Source organism: Lathyrus oleraceus, chromosome 1 (assembly GCF_024323335.1).
Source record: "Lathyrus oleraceus cultivar Zhongwan6 chromosome 1, CAAS_Psat_ZW6_1.0, whole genome shotgun sequence".
Taxonomy (NCBI): domain Eukaryota; kingdom Viridiplantae; phylum Streptophyta; class Magnoliopsida; order Fabales; family Fabaceae; genus Lathyrus; species Lathyrus oleraceus.
In genome coordinates, this window is record NC_066579.1 from 125,305,612 (window position 1) to 125,319,212 (window position 13,601).

The 13,601-nt window shown below is 32.3% G+C and overlaps 1 pseudogene; it reads left to right on the forward strand.

Moving 5' to 3' along the window:
• Positions 1 to 11,504: 11,504 nt before the first annotated feature.
• LOC127121569 (7-deoxyloganetin glucosyltransferase-like) lies at positions 11,505 to 13,341 on the forward strand (annotated as a pseudogene).
• Positions 13,342 to 13,601: the final 260 nt, after the last annotated feature.

The window sequence follows — 13,601 nt, forward strand, 5'->3', positions numbered from 1 at the left end:
ATAACGGTGAGTCATAGATCAGATTGCCTTAGTTGTTACCATTGGAAGAAACTATTGCAACCATTGGAAGAAACTCTTGCAATGAGATCAATCGTGATTGAAACTTGTTGAAACAAACGATTACGGTACTTGTATCGACCCTGGTGAAACAATAGAGATATGAAAAATTTGACGTGATTCGCAAGAAACAAAAATAAAATTTCTACATACAACATCATTTTGTAGTGGAAAGGTTTCTGCTACAGTGGTAGATGTCTCTAATAATCAAAGAAAAAGAGGGTATCTACAGAGTTAATAGTCCAACAATATTTGTTGGACGTTTAAACCTGTAAAATCAATAGAGATTGAACTTGCAAGTGTGAGTGTGAATAACAAATATTTGATATAACTCAGAATCACATTTATATAAAAGTGTAGTTAGAACCGTCATCTATTGGTCAGTCGGGCCTAAGATATAAAATGTCATTCGATAGAGTCATGCTTTGGATCCGTGCTTCAATGTGGACGTCTACCTATTCACAAACTAAATTGGCGTTTTGTAATTGGAATAAACCGATCTTATTGAAAACAAATTACAGTCTCAATCATAAGCAAGCAAAACAAAAGGAAGGTAGGTATCAAGAGACCTCAATTTTGTCCATTTGTACAATTTTGACCAAATGAATAGCCTGTCTTGCATGAATTGAATAATTGCCTCTACAAAGTGAAACAGGGCAGCGAACAACAAAACGATGATGTCACTCACGCTAGCAAATACACCCAAAAATCGAGGCTTTTCTAGATTGTATAAGCATGGTAGGTTTAATAAGTCAACAAACAACTTCTGTAACACGAGACAAATACAACATATTTAGACAATAATTTGTATCAATAAATATAAAACAAATATTTGTGACCTATACACGAGATAGATAATTGTAGGGATAAATATAATATATTTGATATGGTATAAAATATATTTAAATATATATAAATTTAAAAAATAAATAATGATTATATAAATTCAATTGTATTAAATACTAATATAAGAAAAATAGATCTATAAAATGGAGAAGAAAATGAAAATATTTGACATTTGAAAAAAATATTTATAATAAAAATAATTGACATTTAAAATAAAATAGATATTATGATGATAATGACTCGTGACATATAATATTTTATTTAAATCTTACAAATAACATAATTGAAAGAAGTACATAGATGTAATTAAATGATAAAAATCAGTTTATATTTTATTATATTCTGCGCAACTTAAGATGTAATTAGAAGTACACTGAACTTGTAAAAAAGATTTATGAGGATGCATGTGAAACATGTCGGGTGTTTGAAGCGGATCAGAAAGTTATTCGACAGAAGAAGGATGATCGTGTCAATGCTTTGAAAGGTCTCGAGAAGGAGGTGGATGTAGCTCGACAGAGATCTCAGGAGTCCCTTCAACGGACTATAAAAGTCATAAGCAGGGTCTAGAATAAAATTTTGGAGCAGAGACGGGGGTTTTACCTCGGCCTTACCATTACCGCTGACCAGCTGGATCCTTTGGTCGATGCTTCTGGAAAGGATACCAAAAGTGGTCCTAGAGCTTCAGAGTCTAGTCTCGACACTTGAGAGACCTTTGTTCCTTTTCCTTTGTTTTATTTTCACCTGTAAGATTTAACTGGGTCTTTCTGCCTCGGTTTGTAAACAATTTTTTTATATATGTATTTCAGCCATTACCTCTAACATGCTTGTGCTTTTTGGTATAATATTGCTCCTTATTCAACCGTTGTCATTTGCAGTATGGGATTCAAGGACAACTAGGATTCGAGGAGAGTTAGGGCTTGCTTTGGAACCCTACAATTTACACAATTCATTTTCTATCAAAAGTAGTGAATGATATTTGCCTAAAGTGTAAATGACCTTAGGTATTTTGTGAAATCGTGCATGTCTGTTTCTTTTGAGAGTGTGTACAAGGCAAGATTTACATATAAGACGAACAAGAGAGGACCGTTGACTGAAATGCAACGTCTACTGAGTCTTATTCATGAATAGAAATACATTTACTGAACCAGAAACATGCACAATTCAATTATTGTTGCTTATATCTTTTTGGACGCATTCTGATTTAGCAAAGCTATTGAACATGTTTCATTTGGTGTTGATTTTTTTATTGTATATAAAAACCAAACAGGTATTGCATGCTCCAATTGCTTCTATTTTCATTTATTTGAAGCTGGGTTGGAAGTTGTTGATTATTTATTATACATATAGAACAAACAAGTAATGGCTACCACTACTTGAGATTGTTGGTGTTACATCCACGAAGTTGATGTTTTTGGTTGGATTTGCCTATATGGAACATGAAAGGGAGGAAAACTTCACTTGGGTTAAGAAATTGAAAGATTTGTTCACTTTCGAGAAGTTGTACTAAAGGTTTTAGTGACAGACTGTGAATCGGCGTTGATGAATGTTGTGGAAGTTGTATTCCCAAAATCAACTCATATATTGTGTTTGTTCCATATTTAAAAAAACGCTAGTATGAAGTGTAAGGAGTATTTCGAATCACATATGCATGAGCATGTTATGGATCTATGAAAAATCATTATATATTCGAATAGGAGTCTGCGTTTTTTGATACACCTGAAGCATTTTGAGGTTGTATGTGTTGATATCCCTTTATTTGTTTAGTATGAGAATGAAACTTGGTTGACACCCTATAAATAAAATTTTCTACTTCTTGAACTAATAAAGTCAGTCATTTAGGGAACATAACAACGAACGTGTACATAACTTCATGAAAACCTTTTATCATTCTATTTAACATATGAATTGATTTTAATGTGAAATTTTATAAGCGTGATTTATATGATAATAGTTTTCAATCCAACAGTGAGTTTTGTTATATGGGCATGGGGTAAAAACTTATCGGATGTGTCATATTACTAAGTTTGACACTTTGATATCATTTGATCCTGACCCATATATGTTGGATATATTCAAGTGAAGTTATAACTTCAAATTGAATTCATTATTGAATATTTTATTGATATAAGAAAAATGACAAAATTTGTGTATATGACAAAATAAAATGACAATAGTGTCATTGTAATAGTTTGTCAAAAATATAAAGAATATAGAAACTATTTTGTATATGAAGCAATGTACTAAAATGACAAAATCATAATGGTTTTGTTGATAGTTGGTGAATACTATCAAAAGTTTAAAAAGTAATCAGAGAAAAGTTTGTGAAAGATTGAATATTCAAAGTTTATTAAAATTAGAAATCTTTCAATACTCTAACGAAAGTATCGACAAATACATTACTTCTTTGGATATAATGTTTGAAGATATCTTTATGAATGTGAAACAAGCTGATATCTAATTAATCTTCTATGGTAGACACTCAACTCACACTTGAGTAACATCAAGTCTTGAATTCAATGATGAAAGAACACTATTAGAGTAATTAAAGTACTTGACAATAGATACATCTCATTGGATATAAGTAATTGAATCATAAGAACAAATGTAGTATGATGATGATTTCCAGATATATAATATATATTTGTTGGAATGCATAATTATGGATGCATTTATGATATAGTCTATCTATATGAGAATGAAAATATGAGACGTAAAGCCTTATTAAATGTGCCATATTGATAATTGGATCGATGATATCAATATTTCATGTGTGAGTTATGCACACTTGTTATAATGAATAAGTGGTTCAAAAATTATTTACTTATGTATTCAATGTTGAGTGAAAACTTAACTTACTGAGTAATGGTTCAAAATGAAGATGCCTTTATTCAAAATAATGAAATTTCTTAAATAATGGATTTAGATATATTTTAAAAATGGTGGAAGATTTGTGGAGATATTCTAAAATATACATTTGAAAAATTATATTTTTATAAATGGTTAAAATATAGCCAATGTACATGTTTCACATTCATTCGAGAAGTAAATGGACTAATGATTGAATTGTTTGTCCAAAGTCTTGGTTTTGACATTTTACAATGTTTTGATTGTTTTATTTATTGATTAAAACTGACAAAATAATGAAAAAGCACATCCAAAGGATTTGAATTTGCAATCATTGAGTAACAAAGACACATAGTCAAATGTGGTTACCGTTGAACCATTGCAACCTATGTTATACATATACATATAATATGTATTTCAAATAAATGAGCTCATTTACCCATTGTTATGAATATCTCTGTAAATATAGACATGTTTTAGAATTTATTTTATGCAACTTTTATAATATAATTTTCATCTTCTTTTTGTTCAAATGATGCAGCAAACCCCAAATACAAAATCTAACTGTGAAACTTGGAATTTTCTCAACATCCTCTAACAAGAATTTCTTGTACTTTTTTCTCTCCATGACACCATTGACCTCCTCGTATAGATCATAATAGATATTTGCAATGATGAATCTCTAGATAAACCTTTGCCCACTTGCTTAGACTTTTCTCTCACTTTGTTCCACTTGACGGGGATTGTTTATTGCACCCTTATTGATACTCATACACCCATGTGAAATACCAAAACTTCATATAGAATACAGAGATGCATTTTCTGATGCACCCAATCCATACCCAATTCATTCGTAAGGGAGTCATACTCTCATTTTTTCAGAAATTAGTATGGAAATGCATCTCCGTATAAAATACAGAAATATACCTCCATACAAGTTTTAAGTAAAATACACCCTAACCCTTCCCACTTTCGCATTTCCAGCAAAAATATGCCAAATCACTTCTCACGTCACTTGTCTAATACCCCAAAATCCACTATTTCACAAATCAATGCTCAGATTTTTCTACTCCATTTGATCCAAGTGTTTTATCAATCACTTCTCAACATTCATTCAATCCAAGTGCTTCCTCGGTAAGTTTTTTCATTTTCTCTTCATGCATTACTAAATAGATACATTAAGTTGTTTAAGATACATTACTATATTGGTATTTACGCTCATAGTTAGGTAGTTTATTGAGGCATGTCTTTTCTTCCATTTATGTGTTATTGTGTTTCTGCCATTTTTGTGTTTTTTGAGTTTCAGGAAAATATGCAAGTACCCTTTTGTATTTTGTATAAATTTGATTTTCTAGTAATACATAAGTACACTTTCATATTTTGATTTAATTTTATTTTCCATAAATATAGAAGTGCATTTCCTGTTGTGTATGCATTGTTTAATTTTGAATGTCTTTCATCTAGGCCTGGTTGTTTTTTATTTGTCTACATTTATGGTGTAATTATAGGTAAAATGGTCAATAACCAAGAATGACCGAGGCATGATAGCATGTCCCAGCATGTATATGTTTGCATGGAGAGAGCCCGACCCTCACAACCACCTGTTGGCGCCAGTTCATTTGATGTAGAAATGTCCATTTCTAAAGTTGAGGTGTCTTCGACTTCGTCTTACCGGAGGAAAGTGTTACTTGTTGCTACCGTGGAAGTCCCGCCAATTCAGGTTGATGCACTTTTTGTCGATGTTTCCATTCCTGATGTCGTCCCTGAGGAATTTGGAGGAGGTCCCTATAAAACTTCACCACTGCCTTTATATGCCAACCATGTTCTAGGCATGTGTGGAACGAAGAGGTAAAATTTATATGTATTAATTTTTTTAAACACATGAGTTATAATATTCAATGTTTCAGGCAATGATGTATTTTTTTATAGTGTTGTAATGCTTTAAAACGCATCAACTATGGTATGGAGATTGTGAGGATGCAATAACCTAAGGAGAAATAGTTTTATAATGTGATTCAGCTAACTGAGCTATAAAATTTATGCATGACTAGTTATATTGTTTTTAACCATAGTATGATGTCAACTTTCGTTGAAAGATGTCACTCATCTAGAGTCATTTTTCATCTTCCTACATGGTGATATGCTCATCACACTAGATGATGTGTCGTCCATGTTACATATTTTAACTAGGGGAAATTATTAGACCACTATATAATGACAAGACCTTATGGACTGAAGATGATGGTGACCTATTTGGGAGATGAACCAAAGGATTCCCATAAGGAGATGAATGATACCATAAGGTGTTATTCTAGATTTTCGTTTTTTTTAAAATATGTATATTGAACACCTAGTTGCAGTAGTGGAGGCCGATGGTGATAATGCACATGTTTTGCATCATATAGCATGTGCATTGAGGTTATGCCTCATGTATTTAGTTGGCACATCCATATTTATGGACAGAATTCCTTATCATGTCGATATGGTTTACCTTAGATCATTCATTAACTTCAAGAAGATTCTTGAGTACAATTGGGGGCCACTTGTTTGGTTTACCTGTACTCAAAGTTATTTCAAGCTTGTCTTTGGAAGGTATGACAGATGACAGGCAGTTGCACACTGTTTATGGTAATATAATTCCATATTTATTGATACTAAAATTTCATAAAACTTGTGCTATGCCATTACTAATATTTCATATGTACCATTTTCAGGCATGGATCCTCCAATTCTTTCCATGCATCTCCAACTAGTCATATGTTGCTGATTACTCTGAGAATCAACCACGTGTGCATTCGTACTGCTCAAAGAGAATAAGGAAACCAAGCCCTTTAGAGTGTTTCTTGAATGCATTGCAGTAAATGATATACGCTTTCAGTCGTACGAAAATCATCGTCTGACGTGCCCCTTGGATAACATAGTCGTCTATTGTGGATGGTTGGATTATTGGTCATGTCGTATGTATCCACATCTGTTTGAGCGAGTTATGCACCGATTCAGGTTTCTAGATATTGTTCCAAGAGACCCCTTTGTGTTTGTTCCTCTCTCTATGGTGTGCATAGATGTTGACACAATGTATGATGATTTTTATAATCATATGGTACTAGAGGAAACACAAAGTGTGTCAGCTTCACAACCATTGAATAGTGCATTTGGATATATACAATGGTATTTCAGAGTGTCACATTCTTACGCAATAATATTTGCTAGTATTTGTATTATGGATTCTGGATAGTATTATGATTTGTAATTTGTCATTTTGATAGTATTATGGATTGATTCTAATATATATGAAATTTTAATCTTATTACATCACTGTATGGCTTAATTGATAATAAATTTATTATGATAATATACTTACTATATATGACCTATTACATCAGTATACTTATTATATTAATGTATTTCTTAAAAAATATCAAACCTTACTGCCTAAGGGTTATTACGAAGGCGAACTTTCATAAATTTTACGAAAAGGCATCTCCAGATAAGTTTATGGCAAAACGAGGGTACGACTCACTTACAAAAAGATGTGATACTATATGAGATGCGTACGAATGTATACTGTCAAATTAGTGAATGACAACTTTGAATTTTTATAAGGTGACCCTTCACCACTAAGGGTGGTAAGAGCAACCCCTCACTTGATTTGTTGAAATTGATTAGCCTGTCTCTGTGAGGCCAGTAAGATGAGATTTTATCCTTCTGCCCCCAAGCTTTGACCTAGAACCTCCATATATTTTTATAATGACAAAATTACCATTCACATTATTTACCTTTTAAACAGTTAATATTCTGTCAAAAAAATTCACTCTGTCAAACTAATAAGAAATAAAAATTCTGATAGTTAATTAGAAATATATGGTACTAAAATTTTTGGGAAAGGCGAAATAGATCCAATTTTACTTGAATTTTAAAAATCCAGAATAAGTTTTTACCGAGTTTTTTTTTTTAAAATATGGTATTTCGTTGCACTTATACCGTTTTTTTTAAATCCGGTATTTCGTTGCAATTTTACCTATTTTTTATGAAAATTCCGGAAAGTTATGAAAATTAAGTTTGTATTTACTGGTTATTTAAAAAATTCGATATATTGGTACCAGATATTTTTAATTATCCAGGAAACACTATGAAGTTTTGGATTTTTGGAAAAATATGGTATACCGGATATTTCACAGAGAATAAAAAACCCATTTGTTCATAATGCTTCATATGTCTGGTTCAGATCCTAGTGGTTCTCCTGCAGATTTTACACAATTTTTTACCATTGACGCTATATGTTTTATGCACATGTTTAATTTTTAATTGGTTAAAAACTTAATAGGCTTAAGATATCTCTGACATTGATGATTTATTGTGGATATGTTATAAATGAGAGATATTTCTCTCTCGAGATGACGTGTTATCATGGGCACAGTTTGTTGGTAAACAACATGATATTATTGTCGTTACTATTCATTTTGATACCGTAAATTGGATCAGAGGGAGGAAAGACAAATTGATTATGGGTTGTGAGAGAGAAGGAAATTACAAGAAGAATAATTCTTCTGATATTTGTGTCATGTGGTAGCGGTTGGAAGGTTACAGTTAGGTATGGGTTTCACAATCATATACTAGCCAAGGACATAGATGGTCATGACAGAAAGTTTGTGCATGACATGGCGAAATACAATATGGCTCACATATACATAATTGTTCTTTGAAATATAGAGGTTCGTAACACCTGACAAATATTACCCAATGTGTACAAGGCAAGATATACATATAAGACGAACAAGAGAGGACCGTTGACTGAAATGCAACGTCTGTTGAGTCTTATTCATGAATAGAAATACATTTCCTGGACTAGAAACATGCACAATTCAATTATTGTTGCTTATATCTTTTGGACGTATTCTGATTCAATAAAGTTGTTGAACATGTTTCATTTGGTGTTTATTTTTTTGTTGTATACAAAAACCAAACAGGTATTGCATGCTCCAGTTGCTTCTATTTTCATTTATTTGATTCTGGTTTGGAAATTGTTGATTATTTATTATACATACAAAACAAACATGTAACGACTACCACTGCTTGAGATTGTTGGTGTTACATCCACAAAGTTGATGTTTTTGGTTGGATTTGCCTATATGGAACATGAAAGGGAGGAAAACTTCACTTGGGTTAAGAAAATGAAAGATTTGTTCACTTCTGAGAAGTTGCTACTGAAGGTTTTAGTGACGAATCGTGAATCGGTGTTGATGAATGTTGTGGAAGTTATATTCCTAAAATTAACTCATATATTGTGTTTGTTCCATATTTAAAAAATGCTAGTATGAAGTGTAAGGAGTATGTCAAATCACATAGGCATGAGCATGTTATGGATCTATGGAAAATGATTATATATTCGAATAGAGAGTTTGAATTTTTTGATACACCTAAAGCATTTTGAGGTTGTATGTGCTGGTATCCCTTTATTTGTTTAGTATGTGCACGAAACTTGGTTGACACCCTATAAATAAAATTTTCTACTTCTTGAACTAATAAAGTCAGTCATTTAGGGAACACAACAACGAACAGGTGCATAGATGTGACATTGAATATGGGTACATTACTAATTATCAAATAATGACATCTTTTATTTATTTATACTTTCTACGGTTGAGACTGCTCACTAGAGATTAAAAAACATTTTGACATCTAGCAGAGGAGATATATATAGAAATTGGCATGTTGTGAACACCATGTTGAAGTTACAATTAGGTTCAATCAAAGTATCATTTCAAAAAGGTATTGCCAACGGTGAACATCAGTATAACACTTCATTTTACTCCAGATTGCATGACTTCATTTCAAGACAATGTATACAACACGTTGGAAATGAGCTATAAAGGGTAAAAATGGTTGGTTGTGATAAAGATGCATGTGGTTGCTTCATTAGAACAACACATAGTTTACCTTGTGCGTGTGAACTTGCAGGTCTTCAAATTCAAGGCGAGCACATTCCATTAGAATCGATTCATGTTTTTTGGAAGAAATTATACATTGACAAACATGAGGTCACTCAAGAAGATAGTGGGCACAATTGGATTTAAAAGAAGAGTTTGAAGAGTTAAAGAGTTATTTTAGTACATTGGATATCATAGGCCAGAGGGTGATGGGAAAAAAAAGTTCGGGAACTAACATATCCCTCAATAACTTCCACGTGTCCACCGCCAATGAAGTACAAGTCAAAAAGGGGAAATACGAAAAGTAAACAGGATGAAGAGATTGATGTGCATCGTGATCCTTCAGAGTGGAAGTATGTTGAGGGCTCGTAGGGAAGTCAGACTACAAAGAGGTCATGTACAAAACCAACTGAAAGTCAACCGTGTAGCGAGTCTTCAAAACATATTTACTTGTCTTAATTTCCTATTTTCTTACATCAGCATATTGATGACACTGTTGATATGGGTAAAGATGGAAATTGTGGTTTATGTGCTATTGCAGCTTTACTTATATGAGGCGAAGAGTCTTGCACTTTAGTTCAGACGCAGTTAGATACTGAAGTTTATCAACACCGTCAAATGTATTCAAATGTGTTCTATGACACGATACCGAAAGTTAAGAGTGCATTAATGGTAGCTAGCTTGGGTTTCCAGCGTCAAGAGAAGTAGATTACGATTCCTGATATGGGTTACCCTATTTTTTCTAGGTACATGTCATATTGGTCTTGTTGTCCAGGAACCTTAACATCGCATTCTTCTCATTAGTGATAGTTTCATGTATTGTTTCGAGTAGACACAAAATTATTGGAGTTAGTTTTGTTGACAACAATCATTGGAATCAATCGAAGTTAAAATCCAGTTGTTCGTCGCCTCAAGTCACAGACCGGTGGAGGCAACTCTAATGAAGGTGCAAGAGTATGAGAATCAACATATGTGAGACGTATTAGGCACTAGGAAAAAAAGGTTACGAAGTCAACATAATTTTTTTTTGTATTTATGTTGTAGCATTTTTTACAATATATATATATATATATATATATATATATATATATATATATATATATATATATATATATATATATATATATATATATATATATATATATATATATATATATATATATATATATAGTCTGGTAAAAATATCAAAATTTATGATTTTTTTCTAAAACTCAGCCACTGCTTATAGGATTTATTAAAAAATTTGGAGAATTCGTTATTTACAGTATTTTTTAAAAAGTCTGGTATGTTTTATATGTTATTGGATTTTTCTAAAACACCGATATACATATATGCACTGGAATTTTCAAAAAGCGTATATATCGTCCACAAATTTGCAAATTTCCATGATTTTTTCCTATAAATTGTGCAAATGTTTGATTTTTCATCAAATATCCGATATTTAAAAAAAAACGATATTTTTTCAACCAAATAAAAAAAAAGTTCAAAATATCTGCAACTATTATGACAAATCGATAACTATATATAATTTGAAAAAATTCAAAAAAATTTAATAAGATCATAACTATAAAAGATGGAGGTGTCATGTCAAAGTGTAAGAGTGTGAAGATAAAATAAAATCAAGTGGGTTCTAGGGGTCACTTTCCTCCCTCCCACATAGTTATAAAAAAAATTAGTGCACGATGGGTTCACCTTCAATCTACTTAAAGCCATGATTATGTTCTTAAATTATGTCTAATTTATGTACAATGTTTTATTATTTGATTTGAAATATTAATTATGAGTTTATATATATATATATATATATATACTTTAACACGGCATAAAAAGATGAATATATTAAAGATGAGTAACTTTCCAGAGAGAAAGCCACATGCTGTGCTAACTCCATTTCCAGCTCAAGGCCATATCAATGCATTGTTGAAACTAGCATAACTTCTTCACCTTAGAGGCTTTCACATAACCTTTGTCAACACTGTATACAATCACAAACGCTTGCTCAAATCAAAGGGTCCAAAAGCCTTTGATGGTATCACCGACTTCACCTTTGTGACCATACCAGATGGCTTAACTCCAATTGATGGTGATGGTGATGTTACTCAAGACGTACGCGCTCTTTGCCAATCAATCTTGAACAACTTCCACCACTTCTTTGATGAACTTCTTGCTAAACTCCATGACTCTGCCACTTCTGGTCTTATCCCTCCACTTACATGTTTAGTTTCTGATAGCTTCATGCCATTTACAGTAGATTCTGCTGAAGAGCATGCACTTCCAATTGTTCTCTTTTCTCCATGTAGTTCATGTTTCTTCTTGTCTAATTATCACGTTCCGAAATTGTTTCAAAATGGTGTTCTACCACTCAAAGGTAATATCTATATTCCCTTTTTTCCTCCTAATATATATATATATATATATATATATATATATTCAAACTAATGAATTTGCAATTATGATATGCAGATGAGAGTTATCTAGTTAATGGATATTGGGACACTAAAGTTGACTGGATTCCGGGTTTGAAAAACTTTAGAGTGAAGGACCTTCCTACTTCAATAAAGACAAGAAATCCAAATGACTTGTTGATAAAATTTACAGCTGAAATGACAGGTAGATATCATAGAGCATCTGCTATTATTTTCAATACTTCTGATGAACTTGAGAGAGATATCATGAATGCCCTGAATTCTATATTTCCTTCTCTATACACCATTGGGCCAGTTGCTTCTATTTTAAATCAAAGTCCACAAAATCATTTGATATCTCTAGAATCTAATCTTTGGAAAGAATTGTCTTGAATGGCTTGGATTAAAAGATCATGAATCTGTTATTTATGTAAATTTTGGAAGCGTCGCGGTTATGACTGAAGAGAAACTGTTGGAGTTTGCTTGGGGTTTGGCTAATAGCAAGAAACCATTTTTGTGGATCATTAGGCCTGATCTTGTCATTGGTGGCTCGGTGGTTATGTCATCTGAGTTTGTGAGTGAAATTTCAGATAGAGGCCTAATAGCAAGTTGGTGTCCACAAGAGAAAGTGTTGAATCATCCTTCAATTGGTGGATTCTTGACTCATTGCGGATGGAACTCAACCACTGAAAGTGTTTGTGCTGGAGTGCCAATGTTGTGTTGGCCATTTTTTACTGATCAGCCACCAAACAGTAGACTTATTTGCAATGAATGGGAGATTGGGATTGAAATTGATACTAATGTAAAGAGAGAAGAGGTTGAGAAATTAGTGAATGAATTGATGGTGGGAGAGAAAGGAAAGAAGATGAGGAAAAAGGCAATGGAGTTGAAGAAGAAGGTAGAGGAAGAGACAAGACCTGGTGGTAGTTCATACATAAACTTGGATAAAGTGATTAACGAGGTCTTGCTTAAACACTATTAGATTATGTTATATTTTCTAAATTGTAAGCAATCAGAAACTTTGTATTTTTTTTCATTTATTTTAATTAAAGTTATCCTCTCTTAAACTTCCTAAAATGTTGTTTGAGAGTTTAAGAAGAGATGAGAGAACTTTGGCAGAGAAGAGGGGATGAAAGTTGTGCGAAAGAAGTAAATAATCCCAATGTATGTTTTTTTGGAAACAAAAGAAAGTGGAAGGAAGGAAGAATCTAAACATGGAACCACACTATTGATAGAATAGAATATTTTGTTATAATTAGTCATAATTAATTTTTTATAATTATATTGTATCATAATTAGATAGTTGATCAAATGTTATATATTGATGTATATATATTCTATTCTGATCAATGGGAAGGACACGATTTTCATTATCTTACATGGTATCAATCATAACCGATCCCTCTCTCTAAAAAAAAAACGCAAAAACGCGTTTCTTCTTCTCCCTCATTACAGTCCGCCGCCACATGCTTCTTCTCCCTCCTTGAAGTCTGTCGCCGCAACAGGACTACTGTACTTTGTA